The sequence below is a fragment of the Schistocerca gregaria genome, chromosome 2 (assembly GCF_023897955.1).
Source record: "Schistocerca gregaria isolate iqSchGreg1 chromosome 2, iqSchGreg1.2, whole genome shotgun sequence".
Lineage (NCBI taxonomy): Eukaryota > Metazoa > Arthropoda > Insecta > Orthoptera > Acrididae > Schistocerca > Schistocerca gregaria.
This window is the reverse complement of record NC_064921.1, coordinates 105899469-105927062: the sequence shown is the minus strand read 5'-3', so window position 1 is coordinate 105927062 and position 27594 is coordinate 105899469.

Genomic DNA, 27594 nt, shown 5'->3' with positions numbered 1-27594 from the left:
TAAAATCAGGGCAGCAAGTGAAAAAAAAAAAGTGTCCAGAAAGTAAGAGTACTGAGCCTTTGACGCTCGGAAGGATTTTTTTCGCCGAAGTTAGCAGTAGCACTTAATGATAAGAGTCTGGCAGTAGAACGCTCGCCCATTTACCTCTCAAGCAGACCACCCGGCAACTGGATGTTTTTGATTTTTTATATTTATGATACGTGAAGTTCAGAACTCAAATATCAATCCAATTCGATGTAACTCTCAAGAATTCTCGAGAAAATTAACTTTTAAGTTTTCCGACCTCCTTCCATAAGCTAAAGTAAGAATATTTCTTCGACAGGCGCGTGGCATTGTGGCAGGGGGAGGGACGCTTAGTTTCGATTCCTGCCGGATGCTGATTTTTAAGCAAAGCTCCATGTTCTAAGAGCGTCAAGGCATAAAATACATGAATACGGAAAGAAATTAATTTGCAACGTTTTTTGTTAATTAAAACAATCTTGATTAAGAATTTTTTTATAAAAGATCAGTAGCTAAGAATCTACATGTGTAATGAAAACTGCATTTTTGTGTGTAATATGCGATTAGCAATAAGAATACTTGTAATCTTTTATAAAATGACATTTACACACGCGTTAATAAGCATGTATTTCATGAAATTTATATTTAAACGAGGTAGCTATTGCAACAGAACGAAAGAACCGAAAAAAATATTATCGAAGCGATATTCGATCCAGCGATTACCAGTCTCGAGCACTGCTGATTTTTTTTCCACCTTTATGTATTTTATACTTCAGGGAAATGCTTAAAGAACACGCACTCCTGATTAAAAATTCAAGTGCCACAAGAATCTTACCCATGCGCCTAGTGCCAGATAAGTGCACTGCCATACCACGTTGTACGGGGGTTGAACAGAATGTAAGTTCCGATCGGCTGCGAAATGGAAACCACTGAGAAAATCCGGTAAAGCTTTGCAGAGATGTGTTGGGCAGTGTCTCTAGTATGCCCGTCGATCACGTCGGGTCGCTCTTTGTAGTTTTGAGTGAACAATGAGCACGTAAAGATGTGTAGGGAATAACGTCTCGCGCCAAGTATGGGGGCCTGGTTAGAGATTTCGCCTGTGTCAAGCAGCCCACATAACACAACTGTCGAGCAGTTCCTCTTTCATGTCAATTCTCGGCCGCACACTGAAGGGGCAATGAAGACGCTCCTGCAGCGTTTCCGATGAGAATGTTTGATACCCGCAATAGAGTCCATAACTGGCTCACCGTGAGTCTCATCTCTGCTCGCAAGAACCGCTGGCTATGAAGACAAAATTTTTCCACAGACAACAGACCAGTGCAGGTAACTGGCCGGAAGCACAGGCGGCTGCTTGCTATGACGAAGATATTGGAAAGTTGATACAACACTACGACAAAACTCGAAGTTGGAGCGGCGACTATGTAGAGAAGCAGGTGGAAGGTGTACATAACTGTTGCAAATAAAACGTTTCTGGTTTTCACTGTGGTTTCCATTGGGCGACCGATCTGAACTTTCTGGACAACCCTCGTATGTCGTAAAATCGACCATTGATCATCATTTAGATCCTCGGGAAACTTTAAAGGCGATTTTTTCGAGAATTTTTGAGAGATGCATCGAACTGCTTTGAAGCATTGATGTTTGAGTTCCGAATTCCACGAATATAAACATAAAAAAAACAAAAAGGCGATTAGCGTGAGGTCTTCTTGTCAGTTGAGTAAAATCTCTTTGCACTGCCGTGTTGAAATAATTGCCTTTATTCCAAATCCCGCTAACTGCGAGTTGAGCAGCGTAATTCAGTTTCTTCTTGCAAAGGGAAAAGCGCCGTTCCAGATTTTTAACAAAATCAAAACTGGTGTTGGTGTGAAGAATCGTAGTGATGTGTACCAGTGTCGTGAGCTTAAATCTAAGGCAACGAACGCTCATGATAAACAATAGTCAGTGTTCCTCAATCATGACTTGTGAAATGGTAAACAAGAGCGACGAAACTGCTGTATACTGGGCCTAGTATGCTGGCAACACTCGTTACAGCCAAGTTACGTTGGCAGCTGGCTTCGTAGCAGACTACATACACTCCCTATGTGGCCACCAGACGGCACCGTAAGCGCCGTCAGTGTAGGAGCCTGTATAGGGAGAGAGTGGCCATAGGTGAAGTTGCCCGTGATTGGTTGATTAGCTTTGGCAGAAAAACGGCGCCAAAAGTCTCTCGCGCTTCCTATGTTCGCCATGCTTTTGAGTTGAATTGAAGTTCAGAGGACTTTTGGAAACGATTAAAAGGTATCCGAGTTATTGAGAGACTTGTTATGCGTTGTGCATGCATGTTCGATTTAGTTGTATGTCGTTTTTAGTACGTAATTAGCGTTTGCGAACTTAGTTATTAGTTGAAATAATGAAGCGTTTTGTGATGAAGTCGGCAGGCCTACATGTTTGAAGTAAACACGTTAGTAATTGTACAGTATTGTTTTTGACATCTGTAATTCGTTCTGCAGACGTTCGTAAACGATGTCCGGTTGTGCTGCATTTGGTTGTTCCAATAGAGGCGAAGATGGATTTCGCATGTTAGCATTTCCACGCAATGAAGAAAGACGAAAGCAGTGGGCAGTCGCATTCAACAGGGCTCACATAAATCAAACAGGAGCCTTGTGGAAACCAACCAAGTATTCTTATCTATGCGAAGTAAGTCGTTTTAGCTTTTTTCTACATATAAAACAACTTGCGATATACATAGTTAAATTTGAAAACAGTCCTGTAAATTGGCTGTGTGAAAATTATTATAACACATTATTCTTATAAACAAAGGCATTTAACGAATGATTTCGCCACATTTTCTTGTGCTTTTGATTCGGTGAGTGTGTACTCCACTACTCCACTACTGTCCATTCAAAAGTCCCTCCCGCAGTTTGGCAGAAAAATGGCCGCCGTATCGTCCGGTTGGCCACTCTCTCCCTATGCAGGCTCTCTAGGTCAGAGGTTACTGGCCCACGGGCCTTTTCCTTACGACGACCACGTGACAGGAAGCAGGACTAGTTGTCTCCTTGTGTCTGGACGTGTTCTTACGCCGGCGCTCGGACCCTGAAAGCTCAGTTCACTCCGAGTTCACTTCCTGGGCCACACACCGAATGGAGTCGCATTCCTATAATCGGAGCACATTCCAGAGCTATCGCTATGCCGACCTCGCAGTCTGCATCCGTCTTCACATCACAGAACTTGCAACATGGCTGCACCCAAAGAAGAAGTGGACACCATCGTCCTGACGGGACACTGGACTCTTGCTCATTATTGACATCATGCTGGACATACAATGTTGCATATTCCGTCTGGTCTCGTCTTCTTGGGTCCTTGGGTCCATCTCTCATTGACTGTAGTCGTGTAATATTTACAAAGTTCCTGCACTCAGAGTTCCGACGATCCAAGAGGCTATGCCGCTCTCTGTCGGATAAACAGTTTCTGTGTTCCTTATAATAAAAGAAGAGTTTTTGTTTAATAAATGTTTCGCCACGAACTTATGTGAAAGAGGGTTACCGGTCTTCAGCCTTATGCTACTTTTCTTGTTCGTTTACTATTAAAGAATTAACGTTGTTGAAGTCAGTTAGTTCGATCCTTCCTCTTTCAGAGCACTTTGTTTAATAAACTTTTTAAGCATATTCTCCCTGGATGTTTCTCCTTGTGCAGCCTTCGGCAGGTACCTCAGAAGTCATTCGTGGCGACCGTCGATTGTCTTTGGACGAGATGAACGCAATTTTCCCAGTCATCTCCAGATCTCTGCATAAAATCAATACAGAAAACTGTACGCGAGTTGAGTACGAAAACGGCTTACAGATCAACACAAGGTCAACTGAATCGCTTCTTATATGGGAACGTACCGAGCGCTTCGACCTATAAAGGGAACAATTGCTGGACTCTGGTGACTAAACGTGGATGACCCACTACATCCCCACTATCAGCGAATAAAGTCAAAACGGTTGTTCGGCCGGAAAAATCATGGATTCTGTTTTTCGGCAGTGTAAAAGAAGTCTCCTCAATACATTTTTGCCCCCAGTGATGGGACGAGGGAAGAGGAAATTAATGCTGGACCTGTACTGTGAAGTCCTAAAAAACCGTTGAGGCTGACAGAGAAGAAATTAAGAAGAATGATGTTAACGAAGGGAGTGTGCTTGTTGCACAATAGTCGGCTGCTGTGGCCTAGCGGTTCTAGGCACTTCAGTCCGGAAACGCGCTGCTGCTACGGTCGCAAGTTCGAATTCTGCCTCGGGCATGGTTGTGTGTGATGTCCTTAGGTTAGTTAGGTTTAAGTAGTTCTAAGTATAGGGGACTGATGACCTAAGATGTTAAGTCCCAAAGGTGCTTGGAGCCTTTTGAACCATTTGTTGCACGACAATGCATGCCGCCACACAAGCAACGCTACAAAGCAGTTCTTAGATTCATTCGGTTGTGACATCATCAAACAGCCTGCCCACAGTCTTGATCTCGAACCTTCTAGTTTTCATCTTTGCACCCTTTAACATTTTTAAATGTTCGGATAATAAGTTGCCCTCTCTTTAATCTAAGAATAGATTATCAATGCAGCTAGCCGCTATCTCTGTGTAATGTCTTGTCTGTATAGACGTGTATCTGTTGTCTTTAAGATCCCTTCACCTTCACACCTAAGTGTATACAGTAAAGTAAGGCCCTCCCAGTTCTTGGCTGATCCGTGATAAGACAGGCGAAAAATTAAACTAATGGAGGATTATTACTATTATCTCTATTTTCATTCGCTCTCTCTCTTTCTCTCCTTTATCTATATATAGTTTTTAATATAAGATTTCATTATAAAAGGAATCAGCCAAATAGAATCTTTGGTGGAGTTCTTCGTCTTGGTAATCAGCGGCTGGCTTGTTGTAAGAGATATTTACATTTATTATGACTATTTAACACTGCAGTCAGTCGGGAGAATCAATCGTTTGGACAATTTGTTCCTTTTACGAAAGACTGCGAATTCCAGATGTGTACGAAGCCTTTTTGGACGATTTAACACAGACTCAGTGATTGCAGGCTCTCTTCGACGCAGGTGAAACTTCCCCACTAATTACAGGGCCAACGTGATCAAAAAATGATTCAGAAAAAACTCATTCGTTCATTCACTTCAAAACAAAGAAGTCACAAACCTTATTTACGGAGGAAATCGTGTATTAAATCCATCTCCATTACATGTCCAGGTCTCCGGTGATTCCACGCCTGAATTATTTTCCTTTTACAATCTCTTTCTCTTCAAAACAAACCGCCAACGGCACAAATGTTAATTGGCTCGCTTTAGCGAGAAGAAAAGCAGAATATGTATCTCTCAGAAACACGTCAGTCCCTCAACAGATACTCCAGAAGCTGTCCTAGTTACCATTCTAACAGCCATGGAGAATGCATATATGCATATCTGTTATTTCAAAGAATAAACGCACTAGAAAATATTTTGGCGTCGACGAGCTGTCGCCGCATATACTACGAGAAAATCAGATCAGATAGATAACTTTTCCAAAGTGAATAAAGGATTTATTAACAGTGAATGGTTGTTGCTTTCTTATTTGTAAAACTCAGCTTATATTTTGTACATAGCCACTGTCTCAAAAATGTCCGTTTCGTCAAAAAACTTCGAAGAATGATTTTCTTCGGAAGTAGCATTAATACTGAGCCACTGCCACTTTTTTGTGATAGTTCATGTACAGAAACACAGTATCGGGTTTTTAGGTAGCAGAATTGTAGTCAACAAAAACCCCTACTCCTATGTTTTAAATTTTGTAATTCCAAAGGGAAGCTCTGTTTGGCACAAACACCATGCGCCATCTACAGTCGTAAAGCATATATGAAAAACTTTATCCGTGGTCTGGCACCTGCGTTAAGTCTAGTGACATGCAACAGAGTACCGAGAACGTAATACCACTGGAAACGCATTTTGTGAGAAAATAACACCTAGAACATTTTGCAGTTCCACTCTTCAGTTGTTCGGTCTCGATCTGTATACCGTTTATCTCGATGGCAGTTACTGCGGTGTTGTTCCACTGCTGCCCGCTTCTGTTTAGTCCCATTCCTTCTCGTCCCTGCCGCCGCTCCCGCTGTCGATCACACACAAACACACACACACACACACACACACACACACACACACACACACGCGCGCGCGCGCGCGCAGAGCAGGGTTTGCTCGGGCCACCGCGAGTGCCTGCGGTCTTGGAGGCGTAGCTTGTGGCTGCCTGTGTTCCCTGCCCCCCGCGGCTGCTCTGCGCACCGAATACTAAACCCCCGTCGCCGCCCACGCCACCACCGTCACCGCCATCACGTACCACATTCCACGCAGGCACAACTTTTCCAAACCTAAATTATTCCAACTTGCAAGACACACAGAATCGCTACTCCACCATTTCATCGGTCCCCGACAGAAGAAAAGTTAAAACTTCACGTGAAAACCCACCACCGCTAAGGCAAAAATACATATCTTTTCCTGGCAAGGGAACGGAAAAATGCAAACTGACGGGGGAGCAGGGGAGGGGGTGAGGTGCACCACAGATTTGTGGGGAAATACAGACAGCAAAATGAACACAGACTCATGACTCAATGCGTAAAACAAAAATGACTGCAACCCCTAGATACTTGGTAATCTGACAGCCGTGGCGTATCATCCGCTCATGTCGTAACTACCCCCCCCCTCCCCCTCCCCCCTCCCATTCGTAAGAATGAAACGTTACATCCATTAGCTTCCACAGACAATTCCACAGACAACGTGTCGATTTCGCTGTTCTCTAGCCACCAAAGAACGTCTATTTTTACATACAAATAGTTCCCGCTCTGTAATGTTTCCACTCCACCCACTCAATTCATCACCCTGCCGTTCTGTGTCTCCTGAAACAGGTGGCATGTTCTTCAGAATTCACAGTCGTTATCAGATACTTACACGACATCTGTGCACGGTGCTAGGTATTCTGCGCTACCTCGTTCTTGTGACACAATTAAATACAGGTTCGTCCGGTTCACTGACCTCCATGCAGAGGTTCGCACATACAATACTCTGAGTTATACTTGTTCGTTATCTGTCGTAGAGGTGGGTCGCACCGTCACACTTATGCCCATAGCTAAGCTAGTTGTAAAGAATTAGATTTCACAAGTGTTCTTGCAGTTGAAATTCTAAGTGTGCTAAGTTTCCTATGTAACATATGCGAAACTGGTTAACTGGTACGCTTGCGACAGTATGTGCCACCAGTATGTTCCAAAAACCAGCGCATTTTCTTTCGTCTTTTTGAGTGTGATTCGTCTCCCGTGCCTACCTTTTCATTTCAGAATGGCATTTGCAAGCCTCGACCTCAATTATTTTCTGCATGTATACCAATCTGTCTGTTGTTTCCTCTGTAACCAAGGAAGTTGTTCCCTGGTGTCTTTACCCATGTCCTACAATCCTGTCCCTTCTTGGCAGCTTTTTCCGTATACTCCATTCCTCGCCGATTCTTCAGAGAACCTCATCATTCCTTACTTCATCAGTCCACATAATCTTTAACATTCTTCTGTAGCACCACATCCCAAATGCTTCGATTCTCTTCTCTTCCGGTTTTTCCACACTTCATATTTCACTACCGTTCAATGCTGTGTTCCAAACGCACGTTCTTAGAAATTTCTTCCTCGAATGAACACTTGCTTTTGATACTTGGCCAGGAATGCCCTTTTCGCTAATGTTAGTCTGCTCTTTATGTTATCCTTGTTCCGTCTATCATGATTTATTTTGCTGCCTAGGTAGAAGAATTCCTTTACTTCGTCTACTACATTACCATAAAACGTGATGTTTAGTTTCTCGCTGTTCTCATTTCTGCTACTTCTCATTAGTTTCGTCTTTCTTCGCTTTCTTCTCAATGCATATTCTGTACTCATTAGACTGCTCGACATATCCTGTAACTCTTCTTCACTTTCACGCGGAAAAGCAATATCATCAGCGAATCTTATCATTGAGACCCTTTCATCCCATTGTCGAGCCTTTCTTTTATTTCCGTTATCGCTTCTGCAAAGTATAGATTGAACAGTAGTTGAGGGGAAAACTAAATCCCCCGTTTTACATCATTTTTAATCCGAGCACGTCGTTCTTGGTCTTCCACTCTTACTGTCCGCTCTTGGTTCTTGTACATGTAGTATATTACCTGTCTTGCACATATGTTACTCCTTATTAATAATCACATTGCCACGTCTCGCTGCAGACATGTTCACCACACAAGAAACTTATGGAGTGTATTCCATACCGAAGTGAGGTCATTATCAAGGTCTTACCTGGGATCAGCATGATGTCTATTGGGGAACACAAATATTTTGTCCGGTCTGTTCAGTTTGTAAGATGACGCGACAGTGCACCTAGTAGAATGTTAATGAACGTCATCCACAGCTTGAGTGGGAACGGACTGGATGATAGTACCCGATAAACATACCAAGCGAGACTCTTAAGTTTCTGGTAAACACGCTCCGAAACAAGAGGCACGCCGAAGACATCGTGAGATGTCAATGTAGCTTCGCTGATGTCTCTCTGGAATACTGCGTATGTTTTCGCAGCGTTCCATAAAATAACGGAGACTCCGACCATCTTGTACTGAGGTCGCATACACAAGAGCTTTCAAATGTTCCCCAAAAATAAAAGTCCAATGGGTTTAGGTCCGGAGAACGTGGATGACACGCAATTGCTCCATCTCTGCCTATCCATCTGTGACCGAATCTGTTATTTAGAAGTCGACGGACATTAACACTAAAATGAGGAGATGCTCCATCGTACAAGAGCTACGTGTTTTGTTACACAGCTAAAGGCACATCTGCTAACAGATCAGGTAGAACATTAATGTGCTTCTGCTTCTAAATAACAGATTCAGTGACAGATGGGTACGTAGAGACCAGTTGCTTAGCCTCCACGTTTCCGGACCTAAACCCATTGGTCTTTTATTTATGGGGGATTTTGAAAGCTCTTGTGCTTGGAACCCCAGTACAAGATGTTCAGAGTCTCCGTGCCTGTACTACGTAAGGCTGCAAAATGATACGCAATAATCCAGGGATACATTAGCGTATCCGAGATTCATTACAACGGCGGGTTGATGCATCTCTCAATGCCCACGGACAGCATATTGAACATCTCCTGTGAGGAAGAGTTGCATGTGGTATGCTGCTGCTTTCGGTCAGTGTGTGTTTTCCATGACCAATGAGTTGCAGAAAATGAATTGTAACATGGAAACAAAGCGTTTCGAGACCCATGTCCATATAACATAATTTCTTCGTTTACGTGTGAGAGATGAGTCCCGCAATTTATGCCGTACTTTGTTACACCCTGGAAAAGGGAAGTGGAGAGCATCAGATGTTGAGTAATCACTGCGAAAGACACAGAGATACAGCGTACTCATGTTAACAGCTCCTGATGAAGTTTGAAAGAAATATCACTGTGGGTATTAATTTGACTGCCTCGTCGAATCAGGTGTGGGGCATTCGAATGTGACAGTGACACGACGGCGTACTGCATTGGAATGTGAGGGCATGCATAATCGTTGCCAAGGTTACTGTCGACCTTATCTGCCCACCACTAGGGAGGAAAACCGTATCGTGCACTAAGAGCATTGAGCCGTGAAGCGGCTCGCGTTGGTACTCTTTGAAGGTTTCCGCCCTCTGTTGGAGGCCAGACCGTATCGTTTAGTTGACATGGTTGCGTTTGTTTGTCTTCTTCTCGTGTTGACTGGCGCCACTTGGTTTCGCAAGTGGTGCCTGTCCGCTAGTGGCAGCAGCGGTGGTTATCGATATGTAGTAACTGTTGCCCTACCTTTGGGACGACATCGCGGTTCTTCCGGGTCGTGTCAGTGGGCAGTTCGGTTGGGGACTCAGGAGGAGCCAAGTCCGTGCAGTGCGGGAGCACGCCAGGACCGCTGGCGGCGCGCGTGGACTGCCGGATAGAAGGGCTGTGGTCACGAGGGTGCACGACCTCGTCGTAAACCGGATCTTGCAAGCGTTAAGTTCAGTGCATTTGGATCGAAGTAGAGAACACCATTGTGACATCTAGCGATTCTTCGGTGACTTAGGTTCGTATTGCTGTTCGTAGTGTTTCCAAGGCGAAGAGCAGCCCGTGGAGTGCTTGGGGATGGCATTTCTGATTAGCTCTCCTGGATTTCTAATTACTATTTACTGCGTTCAGTTTGTTACTATTTGTTAAGTTCAACCATCGGTATCTTTCCTGCCTCGTGGCCGCTAGCGCCCCAGTGACCTGCCCTGGGGGTTAGTGTATGTAACGGCAGTGTACGTTTCCTCTCCTTGCCGCTGCTGTCCGGCGAGGCGTGTGGTTTTAACAACTTTCTTGATTGTAGGTTGGTTGTCGATTCTTCTACTCTGGTGGTAGTTATTCTTTTCTCGTTCCGGGCACTCTAAGCACAGTATTCTGCAGACGGAGTCCAGACCACTGGTTGCAGCTTCTTGTTTTACTGTATGTTTTTCTTAATTTTTACATAATTGCCATTCTTGGTATTACAGCAGGTTTAAATGGTTGTGCTGCCAAGTTTACCATTATTTTGTCTCACCCGTTTGATGATCAGTTGCCTCTCTTTTTAAATTAACCTTAGCTATTACATTGCTGTTTTATAGTGTGTTTGTCATTTTTTTATAATTGCCATTCTTGTCGTTAAAAGCCTTCAGACGTGACTTTGATCCCAATTAGAATTTTAAGGCAAGTAAACACATTGGTTTGTTTTTAAAACATTATTTGCTGTGTCTGTATTTTAAGCTCATTTGCTAAATTGTAACGCACTGAAAGCACTATTAATTATCTAAACATTCATGGTGGTGTCTGTTTCTTCTATATCGTGTCTCCCTACCACTTTCGTGCAACGACGCTCTGAGCGTGTTTTTTAGGGAATTAACTAGTTTGAACCTGGGACCTGTTGCTGGTAAGGAGACGCCAGACCACACATGACATGTAGAATTCAGAAGAGTTCAGTGAGACTAGCGATGATATAACCAAATACTAAATGATCTGAGCGTCAGCTCCACTGCACTCCCTGTAAAAGAATCTTAATACTAACTAAATTTAGTGGAAAGGGTTCAAGGCTTTCCTATTTTTAGTTAGCTGGTAAAATAACGTCGAAAAAGCAGTTAAGTTTACCATTGGAAGTTTTATTCTACTCACAAAACATCGTTTATAAATTGCACTATTGATAAAAGGAAATGTTTTAATACAGGAAGGTAAAAACCAACTGCGTTCAACAAAAATGTGAACGAATATTCCCTGAATGGGTTTCCAAGTTCTACAATCGATCGAAGGATGACCTATGCCATATCACATCTATAATCTAGGTGTAATTTAAGTTTCACAAAAGAGAAAACTATCAAAATGGTCTACAGTGACCCTCAATTATCTTTAATTACTTATCTAACTTGTCGTAAATTACAGTGGCTGATGTGGATTCTCAACAACTATATAAAAGAAAAATCATAACGTTTCAGATCTGTTGCTGGTACGGGCTTTTGTTAAAGTTTCGAGAACATACCTTCACCGAAGAGTCAAGCAGTATATTGCTCCCTCCTACGTATATCTCGCGAAGAGACCATGAGGATAAAATCAGAGAGATTAGAGCCCACACAGAAGCATACCGACAATCCTTCTTTCCACGTACAATACGAGACTGGAATAGAAGGGAGAACCGATAGAGGTACTCAGGGTACCCTCCGCCACACACCGTCAGGTGGCTTGCGGAGTATGGATGTAGATGTAGATGTAGATGTAGATGTTCTTCAAGTGGCAAATGTGAACAACGTGAGTTTTAATTAACGATCGACACTAGTATTACGCAAAAAGGGGTTAAAAGATGAGTCTTCTGTAGTTCTGAGTGGAGCCTTATGCGCTCAAAAATGCGGCATCGCGTGCGTTCATTACCTTGTCGGTGTTTAGGCAGCGTCAGGGCAGCGGCGGGCAGCACAGCTCCGCTCACCTCGCCATCTCGGAAGCAACTCTCCTAACTTCTCCTTACTACAATTTACCGAAGTTAGTTTTAAAAAATATCTGGCTATGTTTTCATCTGACCAATCAGGGTCTCAATGTTAACCTTAAGCTCCGCGTACAAAAATTCTGTCTATCCAATGAGAAACGTTAAACTTTTCGTGGTGGGGCAATGTTTTTAAAGTTTGCAACGTAACAGAGACGCTAAAAAGTCTCACGCTAAAACCTGCAGCTGGTGTGGTCCTTTTAGCGTTATCGTAAGATCTATACTGTTCTTCTAGAGGGCTCTATCTTTTAACATGGGCTGGGGGGTGGTCCTTGACGTACCTGAGACGCGAAAAAGTCTCACGCTAAAACTTGCGGGTGGTAGTGGCTATTTTTGTGTTATCGTAAGATCTATACTGTTCTTCTGGAGGGCTCTATCTTTTAACAAGGGCTTGGGGGGTGCTCCTTGACGTACCTGAGACGCGAAAAAGCCTCACGCTAAAACGTGCGGGTGGTAGACTTAGCGGTAGGCTAGCGACGTGGGTGTCCACTCCGTCCGTTATCGTAGGGCCTTCTAGCTTAACACAGTTCTGCTCTCGGCTTCTGTCCTCGTTTCTCCCCTCGGAACTGCGTCTGCCTCACGGTGGGAAGGTACGACATGCATTTAGGCATTCTTGTGTTAGTCTGTGGCATTCCATTTGCTCACTCGTTACTCGTATTACTTTGCTTAATTTAATGTCACGATTTATTCGGAGCTATGTAACATACTACTGGATTTGCTTATCATGTCAGGGTTTCCATGGAAGGTGTTGGATTTGCCTGACACCTTACAATTACACAGTTGTTTATTCTATCATATGATATGGTTCAAATGGCTCTGAGCACTATGGGACTCAACTGCTGTGGTCATCAGTCCCCTAGAACTTAGAACTACTTAAACCTATCTAACCTAAGGACATCACACACATCCATGCCCGAGGCAGGGTTCGAACTTGCGACCGTAGCAGTCGCACGGTTCCGGACTGCGCGCCTAGAACCGCGAGACCACCGTGGCCGGCAATAACGCGTGATATCTTTATTTATTGCTCAGTCTGGAATTACTGTTTTAAAATAAATGTGTGTAACTGCAAAAGGGAACAAATAGTAACTGATTACGGCCCCGTCCACAATCGTAACCGAATCCTGTCTTCCTTGACTACCAGGTTTCAAGCATGTATCCCCTTCACATCTATGCCTGTCGAAGACTAACTGCAGCCGAGCTAGAGAATTACCCTCCCAGCTCAGAGTTCCCGCAACATCAGAACACAGGCGGCTGCGTCCGAAACAGTACTGTGACCTGAAAGCACGATCTGCTGATGAATGGCGTCGTACTGTCTTTTGCCATGAAGTGTGGTTCAGCCCTACCCCGCATGACCATCGTCGACAAGTATGGCGAATACTTGGGGAGAGATCCCATTCTCCCAATGTTTTTCAGAGGCTCATCGTCGTTACTCCTGCTGTCATGGAGTGTCAGCCTTTTGCCCGGGTCCACCAGATCACCAGGCTTTTCGTCAAACGAAAACGTGTGGGATATGGTGAAATGACGGTTGCAGTGCTGTGACGTAGTGCCAACCACCACAGATGAACTTGGGAACCATGAGAAAGCGGCATGGATGGCCATACCACAGGACGCTATTCGCCTCTTATACGCGCCGATGTCATCACACATGGAACAAATTATCAGAGTCCATGGTGGATCCTGTGCGTACCAGGCAACATGACACATGCTGAACAGAGGTGACTGAAATGCTAATCATCTTTGCAGAACATACTAATGTACATATCCTGAGGATAAAGAATCCTATCTGTGGTTGTTCAAGATGTTCTTTTTTTTTCTTAACATGAGCGTATCTCCGATGAAACAGTATCGTGGTGCCATTTTTCGACAGATCAATGCTCTTCCGGGCATGGTTATAGCCTCTATGAGCTGTCTGGATGATTTTGAAGTGCTCCTGACGAGCATGATCATCAGATCTGTCCCCGATAGAACTTGATTGGGACCATCGCGGGCGTCAACACTAACCCGGTGCCATCATGCAGGATATCAATGAGCATTGCTGACGATCTAGCCTTAGGAGAGGATACAAAGGTCTTATGACACCCTTCCCAACCGAATCAGTGCATGCATCCGGGCCTTAGAAGGTACAATGTCATACTGAGAAGTGGGCTTATACTGCGGAGTTCTTTGTAAATTTGCCTCGAGTCTGTAACCACGGAACGAACGCTTTCAAGCAGTGGAGTTTCATTTCGTTTCCTCCTAGCCTGCCGGGCACTACACTTATTTGTTTGTCAGTGTACTTTTCACGACATGCTTATGGATTCATCTTAATATTTTTAGTACGCTACGATATACGCATGTCAGGCTGTGGTAGGAAGGACAGGACAAAAAGGAGACTGAACATACTCCGTTTTAAGAGAACACACATAGATGTATTGAATGTCTATGGGAAAAACACCTCCATTAGCATCGACTAATAACAGAAAGAATCATTTACAATCATAAAACTTGTAAGTAGGCTGTTTAGGTTCTTAGATTGGTAACTCCACCCGCCACGTGGCTGTGCTGTGTGCAGTCTGTGGCTGGTTTGCATTGTTGTAATACTCGCCATTGTAGTGTTGGACGGCTGGATGTTAACAGCGCGTAGCGTTGCGCAGTTGGAGGTGAGCCGTCAGCAGTGGTGGACGTGGGGAGAGAGATGGCGGAGTTTTGAAATTTGTAAGACTGGATGTCATGAACTGCTATATATATTATGACTATTAAGGTAAATACATTGTTTGTTCTGTCTTAAAATCTTTCATTTGCTAACTATGCCTATGAGTAGTTAGTGCCTTCAGTAGTTTGAATCTTTTATTTAGCTGGCAGTAGTGGCGCTCGCTGTATTGCAGTAGCTTGAGTAACGAAGATTTTTGTGAGGTAAGTGATTTGTGAAACGTATAGGTTAATGTTAGTTAGGGCCATTCTTTCGTAGGGATTTTGGAAGTCAGACTGCGTTGCGCCAAAAATATTGTGTGTCAGCTTAAGCACAGTCGTGTATAATTTTTCAAAGACGACGTTTCAAACTGTACCAAACTGATTAAACGTTAGCAATACAATAAAAGAGCTAAAAAAATTCTCGAAAGAAACTTTAAAATTCCAAAATAGAAGTATTCTCCGCAAATAAGCACCATATAAGAAAATCACTATACTGCTGGATAGCGGAGGTAAGTAAGCGACGCAAGAGAAATTAGTAGACAAAATTGATGTTGAATATTACTTCCTCAGTAGTACAATAGTCAGTGGGAACCTTCATGAAATAAACAGATCTTATGTGTTCCATTGTTTGGCTAGTGCAAAAGCCAAACAGTTCATACATGGAGTAAGATTTATAACCATTCAGTTGGCCGAGCCCCACTTGCATAAACACATTGTAATATCCACGACTATATTTTATTCAGAATAATATTCGCGACGGCACTATGTGTGCAATTTGAGCGAACATTCTTGTGATGTTAATAAAAAAGGACTCAATCGATACTAAAATAATAATAATTAATTTATGTCAGTTTTATAATTTAATGATCTGTGAAAATTATATCTCAGACAATACTCATGGAAAAGATAATGGAAATCTTCACCTCTTGTTATCTATTACTCTTCTAGAATAATCCTTCTTCTTGTTCGAACTGTTGTAATATCGGACGCGATTGATGTCTTGTAGCACCGAGATGGCTAGAAAACTGTATTATGTTGCTAAGCAATGTTTGGAAAATAGAATTTCTGTGTCATTGGACTCAATACATGTATTTGAACTTTTATCTTAATAAGATTCTCGTCCTATATAAACGTTAAGTTTTCTGTTCAGCTACAATGGAGCGCAGCCCATTAGCACCATTGATCTACAGCGCGGATTATATGTAAAGTGCTGAATAATGAGTGATTAACAAGGAGAAATTATTTTAAATGTTAGTGCATGTAGTTAAGGTACAGAAAAGATTTAATATATGCATTATTTGATGAGAGTGAAACAACTCCTGAACCAGAATTGATAAGTGACTGTCTTATGGTCGACTGCTGTCACAGAGCGGTTCTAGGCGCTTCAGTCCGGAACCGCGCTGCTACTACGGTCGCAGGTTCGATTCCTGTCTCAGGCATGGATGTTTGTGATGTCCTTAGGTTAGTTAGGTTTAAGTAGTTCTAAGTTCTAGGCGACTTTTTACCTCAGATGTTAAGTCCCATAGTGCTTAGAGCCATTTGAAAAATTTTACTGTCTTTATGTTGGACGCCATCTTCGTGAAATATTGCAGCGGCAGTTTTAAATCAAACGACTAAGGATACAAGAATCATGATGGTCGATTTTCTCGATAATAATTGTGTATTGGTCACCCAGAACCCACCCACAAATCATAAATTCGACTTAGGTTATGAATAATTTTTAAATATGGAGAAACAGTATCTTACGTGGTGAAATTGTTCTCTGCTAATCTATGAACCCTAATTATTTCGTAAGAACTATTAGGAAATATTTTTTGACAGGAAAGAATACATTAGTGTTGTGCACGTGTGGTATACTGTGTACAAATAGTTCATTTTGTATAAGGAATAATTTTCCAACCTAGAATAATAATTCGCTACATTGTGAAAGATCACTCTTGTGAAAAAATTTAGTTCCATTTACACTGCTTGACAGACAACATTGATATACGTTCTCAGGTGGAGATTTCTTTGGCAAGATAACTTCTAACATTCTGCGTCGTATCTGTTTGTTCTATATCGTCTCTCCCTACCACTTTCGCGCACCGACGCTCTGAGCGTGTTTTTTAGGGAATTGACTAGTTTGAACCTGGGACCTGTTGCTGGTAAGGAGACGCCAGACCACACATGACATGTAGAATTCAGAAGAGTTCAGTGAGACTAGCGATGATATAACCAAATACTCAATGATTTCAGCGTCACCTTCACTGCACTTACTGTAAAAGAATCTTAATACTAACTAAATTTAGTGGAACGGGTTCAAGGCTTTCCTATTTTTAGTTAGCTGGTAAAATAACGTCGAAAAAGCAGTTAAGTTTACCATTGGAAATTTTATTCTACTCACAAAAAATTGTTTATAAATTACACTATTGATAAAAGGAAATGTTTTAATACAGGATGGTAAAAACCAACTGCGTTCAACAAAAATGTGAACGAATATTCCTTGAGTGTGTTTCCAAGTTCTACAATCGATCGAAGGATGACCTATGCCATATCACATCTATAATCTAGGTTTAAATTAAGTTTCACAAAAGAGGAAACTATCAAAATGGTCTACAGTGACCCTCAATTATCTTTAATTACTTATCTAATTTGTCGTAAATTACAGTGGCTGATGTGGCTTCTCAATTACTGTATAACAGAAAAATCATCGCGTTTCAGATTTTTACTCATCATCATTAAAAAGACTGATTATGCCTTTCAGCGTTCAGTCTGGCGCTTAGCCCCTTATAAAATTCCTCCACGATCCCCTATTCAGTGTTAACATTGGTGCCTCTTCTGATGTTAAACCTATTACTTCAAAATCATTCTTAACCGAATCCAGGTACCTTCTCCTTGGTCTGCCCCGACTCCTCCTACCCTCTACTGCTGAACCTATGAGTCTCTTGGGTAACCTTGCTTCTCCCATGCGTGTAACATGACCCCACCATCTAAGCCTGTTCGCCATGACTGCTACATCTATAGAGTTCATTCCCAGTTTTTCTTTGATTTCCTCGTTGTGGACACCCTCCTGCCATTTTTCACATCTACAAGTACCTGCAGTCATCCTTTATCCTTTCATATCCGTAACCTCAACCTTGTTGATAAGGTAACCTGAATCCACCCAGCTTTCGCTCCCATACAACAAAGTTGGTCGAAAGATTGAACGGTGCACAGATAACTTAGTCTTGGTACTGACTTCCTTCTTGCAGAAGAGAGTATATCGTAGCTGAGCGCTCACTGCTTTAGCTTTGCTACACCTAGCTTCCAGTTCTTTCACTATGTTGCCATCCTGTGAGAATATGCATCCTAAGTACTTGAAACCGTCCACCTGTTCTAACTTTGTCCCTCCTATTTGGCACTCAATCCGTTTATATTTCTTTCTCACTGACATTACTTTCGTTTTGGAGATGCTAATCTTCATACCATAGTCCTTACATTTCTGATCTAGGTCTGAAATATTACTTTGCAAACTTTCAATCGAATCTGCCATCACAACTAAGTCATCCGATTATGCAAGACTGCTTATTTTGTGTTCACATATCTTAATCTCACCCAGCCAGTCAATTGTTTTCAACATATGATCCATAAATAATATGAACAACAGTGGAGACAGGTTGCATGCAGCCTTGTCTTACCCCTGAAACTACTCTGATCCATGAACTCAATTTACCGTCAATTCTAACTGCTGCCTGATTATCCATGCAAAGACCTTTAATTGCTTGCAAAAGTTTGCCTCCTATTCCATAATCTCGTAGAACAGTCAATAACTTCCTCCTAGGAACCCGGTCATATGCGTTTTCTAGATCTCTAAAGCATAGATACAATTCCCTGTTCCACTCATAACACTTCTCCATTATTTGCCGTAAGCTAAAGATCTGGTCCTGACAACCTCTAAGAGGCCTAAACCCACACTCATTTTCATCCAATTGGTCCTCAACTAATAGTCGCACTTTTCTTTCAACAATACCTGAGAAGATTTTACCCACAACGCTGGTTAAAGAGATACCTCTGTAGTTGTTACGATCTTTCATGTTTCCATTTTTAAAGATTTGTGTGATTACTGCTTTTGTCCAGTCTGATGGAACCTGTCCCGACTCCCAGACCATTTCAATTATCCTGTGTAGCCATTTAAGACCTGATATTCCACTGTATTTGATGAGTTCCGACTTAATTTCATCCACCCCAGCTGCTTTATTGCACTGCAATCTATTGACCATTTTCTCCACTTCCTCAAATGTGATCCTATTTCCATCATCATTCCTATCCCATTCTACCTCGAAATCTGAAACATTGCTGATCGTATTTTCACCTACATTGAGCAACTCTTCAAAATAATCCCTCCATCTGCTCAAGGCATCCACAGGATTCACCAGCAGTTTTCCTGATTTGCCCAAAATACTTGTCATTTCCTTCTTACCTCCCTTTCGAAGACTGCTAATTACACTCCAGAATGGTTTTCCAGCAGCTTGACACATAGTCTCCAACCTGTTTCCAAAGTCTTCCCAAGATTTCTTCTTGGATGCTGCAATTATCTGTTTGGCTTTGTTTCTTTCTTCAACATAACTTTCTCTGTCTACCTGTGTTCTAGTATGTAGCAATTTTTAATACGCCTTCTTTTTCCTTTTACAGGCTGCCTTCACTGTGTCATTCCACCAAGCTGTTTGCTTCATCCTACTTTAACACACTACTGTTCCAAGACATTCTTTAGCCACTTCTAGTACTGTGTCCCTGTACCTTGTCCATTCCTTTTCCAATGACTGTAATTGACCACATGCAACTAACTGGTACCTTTCTGAGATCGCTGTTATGTACTTGTGCCTGATTTCGTTATCCTGAAGTTTCTCCACTCTTACCTTCTACATATGGACCTGATCTCCTGCACGTTTGGCCTCAAAATCCCAATTTCACTGCAGATTAAATAATGATCAGTGTCATCAAAGAATCCCCTGAATACATGTGTGTCCCTCACAGCCTTCCTGAATTCCTTACCTGTTATTATATAGTCAATGACAGATCTGGTTTCTCTGCCTTCCCAAATATACCGGTGAATGTTCTTATGTTTGAAAAAGGAGTTTGTGGTTACTAGGCCCATACTGGCACAGAAATCCAAGAGTTGTTTCCCGTTCCTGTTGGCCTCCATATCCTCTCCAAATTTACACATAACCTTTTCATACCCTACTGTTAGATTTCCATTCCTGGCATTAAAATCACCCATGAGCAGAACACTGTCCTTGTCCGTTACTCTAACAACTACATCACCGAGTGCCTCATAAAAACTATCCATCTTATCTTAATCTGTCTCTTCACAATGCGAATATACTGACACAATCCTAATTTTCTTGCTAGACACTGTCAAATCTATCCACATCAGTCGTTCATTTACATACCTTATTGCAACTACGCTGGGTTCCATTTCTTTCCTGATGTAAAGCCCTGCACTCCATTGTGCTATTCCTGAATTTGACTCCTGACAGATAGATCTTGTATTCTCCCACTTCCTCTTCTCTCTCACCTCTTACCCGAATGTCACTAATAGCTAAAACGTCCAGCCCCATCTTACTTGCAGCCTCTGCCAGCTGTACCTCCTTTCCAGAGTAGCCTCCATTGATATTAATAGCTCCCCATCTCATTACCAGTTCTCTGCCAAGTCTTATCTTAGGAGACCTTGCTTTGTCAGTTAGAGGTGGGCCTCTGTCACCTCCAAAGGTCCAAGGCAGTTTGCTCTGATTGTTGCCAGCATCATATTTAAAGTACCGGGGAAGCAGGTTGCTAGCCTTACTTGCCCGAAGTCCCAATGGGTATTACTCCTAACGGTTGAGGGACTCACCAGTGGATTTGGTAGTCTTTGACATATGAGCCAAAGGTGACCACGACTCAGAATATGCCCGAGATGCCCAGCCTTATTCCAAAGTAACTGGTATCCCGACTGTCGGGACCACTTACTTGGCCACTCATACATTGCCCGTGGTTCATGAACTAGGACATGACTACAGGAATCCACACCATGAACCACAGATTTTTACTTCAAGTGGCATATGTGAACACCATGAGCTTTAATTGACGATCGACACTAGTATTACGCGAAAAGGGGGTGTAACAGATGAGACTTCTGCAGTTCTGAGTGAAGCCTTATGTGCTCTAAAATGTGGCATCGCATGTGTTCATTACCTTGTCAGTGTTCGTCAGGGGGTGGTGGACAGCACAGCTCCGCTCAACTCGTCGTCTCTGAAGCAACTCCTCTCCTAACTTCTCCTTACTACAATTTATCAAAGTTGGTTTAAAAAACTATATGGCTGGGTTTTCATCTGACCAATCAGGGTCTCAATGTTAACCTTAAGCTCAGCCTACAAAAATTCTGTCTATCCAATGAGAAACGTTATATTTTTCGTGGTGGGCCAATGTTTTTCAAGTTTGCAATACAACAGAGATGCGAAAAAGTCTCACGCTAAAACTTGCGGGTGGTGTCGTCCTAATGGTTAGCTGGTGACGTGGGTGTCCAGTCCGTCCCTTATCGTAGGGCCTTCTAGCTTAACATGGTTCTGCTCTCGGCTTGTGTTCTCGTTTCTCCCCTCGGAACTGCATCTGTCTCACGGTGGGAAGGTATGACATGCATTTACGCATTCTTGTGTTAGTCTGTGGTATTCCATTTTCTCACTCGTTACTCGTATTACTTTGGTTAATTTAATGTCACAATTTATTCGGAGCTATGTGACATACCACTGGATTTGCTTATCATGTGAGGGTTTTCATGGAAGGTGTTGGATTTGCCTGACACCTTACATATCACCACCCTCCGAACTTAATTTTTGCACTGAATTTAGGCAATGATTGAATCGTTGTCTAAGTCAGTCAAAAATTTTCTAAGGAATCTAAATTTTTTTGTGTACTGTTCAGCCACGTTATTTTTATATTCTTCCACATTATAATTAAAAATGACAAGAGAAGAATATTTTTATGCTATTATTAATTGTTAATTATTTTCTTTCTTTATTTAAGTGTGAAATTTGTTTTTACAAAGTTTGTTTTCAAAAGTGAGGAGTCTTTCACATCGATTTTCTTAGAAATATTGTTTTTATAAATGTAGTAATTAAGTATCTATTCCTAACACATTTTCTAAATATCATGCACAAGTAAAATGTTTTTGTTTCTAGACACTCATTTCAACATTGTTACACTAACAAATAAGAATTATTTCCAAGAATTGCTTTGACAAAGAAATATACATACACAAGTATTGAGATATTATCCTAACAAATGGTACAAATGTTAAAAAAAGGGAAAACATCCAACAAGAACTTTTGTCCTTTATATACTGTCCATTTCAGAACTAATGACTTGTTTTTATCGATAGTCTATTTTTTACTTAAGTCTATAGCCAATGACTGTTATTTTGTAGATTATTAGCTGTCGGGTGTGCTTAATGTATTCAGTTTTTCACACATTTCTTTTGCACAATTCCTACATCACATAATTTGATTTGACACGTTCACATAATCCTATGAATGTTTAAGCATGACGTTGGCGAATGTTTTTGCACGAAGGTGTTGGACTTGAGCGAGATGGATGTGGGCAAGTATTTGATGCACAGCTTCGTTCGTCATTCCTTGTTGGCTTTGCAAGTGTGTGTCGCTGTTGTGGAGGTCCCATAATGGAATGGAGCTGCCAGTGCAGAATCTCGTGGTTTACTGGCTTTGTATGCGTGAAAGTCATCGTTATGTGTCGCTGAATGCGGTCGTTTTTCGTTGTAATACTTCGCAGACGACTATTTTGCAATGGGATAGGGATTTGGGAAGGTATTTCGTTTATTCTTCACCCATCTTCTTTCTTAGCTCAATCTTGCGAATCTTCAACTTCCATTCTTTCTGCTTCTTCGCTGCTTCTTACTTGCTTCTTGGTTCTTCTCTGGGCAGGATATGGAAATATTTATTGATAACTAGTCGCTTTGAAGTTCTCCTCCTAGTAATAGTTTGATAAATTGTTTGGGCGCGTCATTTTTACTACGTGGAAGTTCTTCAGTTTCGTGCATCAGTGTGCTGTTTAATAGCGGTTCATGCTGGGTTTTTGGTGTCCCGTCGCTCCAGGGCTTGAGCACTCTGTGGTTCCGCTTGGCAGCTATACAGCAGCCCATTTCAGCTACAAGGGCCTTCTGTTGGTCTCGCTGTCCTTTCCCTTCTCTAGACGCTCCTGCTTTGTAGGAATCGTGTCTTGCTAATTACGTCCTTTTCTTTCTTGATACATCTCGTGTTTGCAATTTGTGGGTCGTTGCATCTCTTCCTTGCTGGAGTTTTTACAATGGTTGTTACAAAAGTTATACTTATAATCATCTAACGTATGTCTAGTACCTACATTGTTTTACGCCATCTTATAAAGGTTTACAAATTTCGGCGCCCTTTCCATGTTACTATTCTAAGATATTTGAAGTCTTAACGTCTACTCAAGAATCCTCAAATTCGTTTTTTTATTTTTGTGTAGTGTCGTGGTGTGTAGCATTTTAGTATTTCATGCTGTTAGACTATCTACACTTTATCCCTTCACCTTAATCTATGGTACTATTGGTGTTATTAATGAAACTACTTTCTTTTTCCCCACCTTCCTCTCTCTTCATTCTTCTTTCTCCTGACGATCTTATCTACAACATAATCTTGAAATATTGTGCTGATTATTTACCAGTAATAAAATTAATATTCAAACTTGTACTGAAAGTGTTTAATACTGCCAATCTTAGGCAAAAATACCTCTGCTTTATCTCGTAAAATACCCTCTAATACTCTTTTACTGTGTTCCGAAATACCTTGAACTTCTTGCAATTTTTCATCGATTTCTTTATGGACTTCTAACATGAGTTGAGCCGATTCCTTCTTTTGTGCATACCATTCTAATTCTTCATCCTCTTTATCTCGCGTCATTCTTAATTGTTTGTTTATAACTGGTATTTCTTCTAATTTTAGCTTTCGCTCAAAGAGAAGTGTGACATTCCCGAATGTTACGCTACCTTTCCCCATATCTATAATCGTTCATCTTTCATTTAAAAAATCTGCACCTATAATCAAATCTACAGTTAGTTTAGGTATAATCACGAAGTTGGCTTCGATCTTTTGACCTTGGCACGAAAAAGTTAACCTTGTTTGTCTCGTAACTTCCGCAACATTGTTTCTAATAGGACCTCTTTCTTCAGTCTTACGTGTTTTCAGAACTGGCAATTCCTCATTGACAATACACTGCATGAATAAAATTTCTGAGATCACAGTCAGTTCACTTCCACTATCAATTACAATATTGACTGGGATATGCTTTACCATGGCCTTCACAATTGGTTGAATTTAAAAGGGTTGGTTCTGTTCCTCTTCCTCTTGCATCAATGAATCCTCCACTGAATCATACATGAGTCTTTTTAGGAATTTCCCTTGTGAATTCGAAATTTCTGTAGGATAAGCTTCGACTGCTACTTCTCTCTCTTTTATTTCCTCTTCTCTATTTCTTCCTTCATTTACGCTTTCTTCTACATCCTTTACTTTTTCCTCATCCTCGTCTATCTTCTCCTTCTTCGTCGCTACTTCCACATAATCGCATCTAAATGCTCTAATTATCGCTTCATAACTACCTTCATTATATACGTTGGGTTGTGTGCCCACTTGTAACTTATTTTCAACTTCTGTCGACTGCGCATTATCCTCATTGAATTCGCTTTCCCTGGTTTCCATCTCAAATAGCTCTGCAATACTCATTACTTATTCCTTTCCTCCCACATTCGTTGTGCATGCCTCTGGTAATTCATCTTCCTCGTCAGTATCCTCCCAATTAATTTCATCCCTACACGATATTGTTATTTTCCTGTCTTCGTTTTCATGTGGTTCCTGCGGATTTGTTTCTTCCTTCTTCTCTTCTCTTGATAAGGTATTTACTTCTCTGTTCAAGGTGCTGCAATTGTCCTGGGTCTGTGCGTCAGTCTCTTTGGCATGGGCGCTTAGCTGTCAATTCGAACGTTTTTCGGGGTTCGGTGGTCTTACCTCCACGTCTTCTATCTGTATTCGCTTTTCTTGTTCAGCTTGTTGATAGTGGTTTCTTTGTTGATAATTTGTCGGTCTATTGGTTCTCCAGTACCCGTTCCGGTTGTCGTTATTCCCTGTGTGATAGTTGTTGCCGTTCGTGGGTGAATTATAGTTATTGCTACATTCTCTTGTAAATCCAAACCGGTTCTTTGTTGAAATCTATCGTCGTTTCTTGGGCGAAGTTATCACATGGTTCGTAATTATTGTTTCTTCGTACTGTGTCTTGTCGAATCCACTGCTTCTTGCTTTCGTTTTCACGTGCGCTTCGTCTTTTTCTTGCGTCATCTTCCGAAAATATGAACTCTAGTTCCCTTGGAATACCTTGAAATGATTCAACGTCATTGCGTCCGCGACCTACTAATGATTGCTGGTATTTCAATGGTAGATTCATCGCGCATAATTTAATCAACTCTCCGTCACTGTATGGTACATCTAAGCATTGATTTTTGTTTGCCATTACTTCGAAAAATTTCACGGGACTCTTCTCTCCTGAATTTTCGAAATATGGGTTCTGTAATAATTCGTACTTCACTCTGTTCTGTGCTTCGCTGGACCAATATCGTGGGAGAAACTTCTCTCTGAAATCTTCGTACGATCAGCATGTCGCTGCAACATTTTGCATGATTTCTGCGACTGTTCCTGACATGTGTGCACATATAAAGTCTAATTTGTGTGCTAGCAGCCAGTGTTCTGGTAATCCTACTCGGAATTGTCAAAAAAAGTTCGTGGATGTAATGAGTTTCATTCTCGAAAGTGTTGAAATTTTCTGACTGTGAGAAAATGATTGTCGTACTTCGTCATAGTTCCATATGAAATTCGCGATTCTTCGCCACTTTTGTTTCTGATCATTTCTCCCGTCGTTCTTCCCTGTTGTGGTAGATCCATTGCATATTGTCCACTGTAACTTCCGCGTACCCGCGGTGCAGGCTGTCTGATTTCACATATGCTACTTTCCGCCTGTGATTGGAATCGCAAATGCGTAATATCTTCGTTAATTGCTTGTTTTTCCGGTGCTGTTACAGATACGGTTGTAGTTGCAGACTCTGTGCTTGTTCGATCCTGTTCACTATGCTCTTCAATGGTTTGCAGCAACTCTGTTCGCAATTTCTGAAATTGTCGCTTCGTTTGCGCTTCTATTGTGACTATGCGGTTATCATATCTTTTCAGTGGTGCTTTTGTGGTACGTTTGTGTAACACACTGTTTTCAACAATTTCACGCGCTGTACCTGCTGCTTGTCTAGTAATTTCGTTTATCTGTTTTCCTAGTTTCTTGACTTCTCCCTGGGTGTTGTTACGTAATGTTTTGATCTCGTCCTGAATGTCATTACGCAATGTTTGTACGTCCACTTGTACCTTGTCAATGTCTGTTCTCAATTGATTGTAACCTGTTATTAAGTTTCCTATCACTTCTCGAGATTCTTTTGCCTCGTCTTCAATATGACTTAGGTGTAACTGAATTTTTTTGTTTTGTTATTTAATCGCACGCATTTGTCTCGTGGTTTCTGCATTTTGTTTCGTCATTTCTACATTCTGAATTTTAATTTGGTCCGCAATTTCTTTATTTTGTCTTGTCATGGTTTCCGTCATTAATTGTAATAATTCTGCCAGATTGGTGGGTCCTATTGCGTTTTCTTCCGACGTCCTACGCTCTGTGTTTTCGCCCAAGTGTTGGTTCGCAATCGATTGTATTCAAGACGCAAGTTACAATCCTCATCGACTGTCTCACTACTTTCCTGCTCCTCTGTCGTATGCTGACATAGGTTTTCTGTGCCTTGGCGTACAATATTCTCGTTATGGTGCGTTATATGTCCTATTTCTCGCGATACTGCATCGTCTGTTGTACTGTCCTCTATTCTCTGTCCATTTTCATGCTGGGTCTCTACCTCAATTCGGTCAAGGTCTCGATCTGCCATTGCTAACATTTCCGAGTCCCTTATTTTCTGTTTTAAAAGCAATTCACGCGCCCTACTTCGCAGCAACATGCTTTCATGCGATCTCAAGCGATTCATAAACTTTTTGTTCACACGACTTGACAAACCATTCACTTACTTGTTAAGTCAGAACCAACTTGTCAACAATGTATCCGCCTCCTGTGCACTTGCATTGGGGAGAAAACTTAATTCTAACAATATTAAAATTCATAACTTAATTATGCTATTGTTTCGGCTAGAATGTCTCTATTACATACTGTCTTACTATCTATCGCTGCAGCTACTGTTTTCGACTATGTATAACTTTAGAAAAAAAATTCCGAAAATTATTACGAAAATTTTACAATAGGATATTTTTCTGACCAATTTAGGCATGCAGCCGACCTTCAATCATGGTATTTTACCATCCTGGCAGGGTCGCCATTTTCTAACATTCGTGGTGGTGTCTGTTTTTTCTATATCGTGTCTCCCTACCACTTTCGCGCAACGAAGCTCTGAGCGTGTTTTTTAGGGAATTGACTAGTTTGAACCTGGGACCTGTTGCTTGTAAGGAGACGCCAGACCACACGACATGTAGAATTCAAAAGAGTTCAGTGAGACTAGCGATGATATAACCAAATACTAAATGATCTCAGAGTCAGCTCCACTGCACTCCCTGTAAAATAATCTTAATACTAACTAAATTTAGTGGAACGGGTTCAAGGCTTTCCTGTTTGTAGTTAGCTGATAAAATAACGTTTACTATTGGAAATTTTATTCTACTCACAAAACATTGTTTATAAATTGCACTATTGGTAAAATGAAGTGTTTTAATACAGGATGGTAAAAACCAACTGCGTTCAACAAAAATGTAAACGAATATTCCCTGAATGGGTTTCTAAGTTCTACAATGGATCGAAGGATGACATATGCACATATCACATA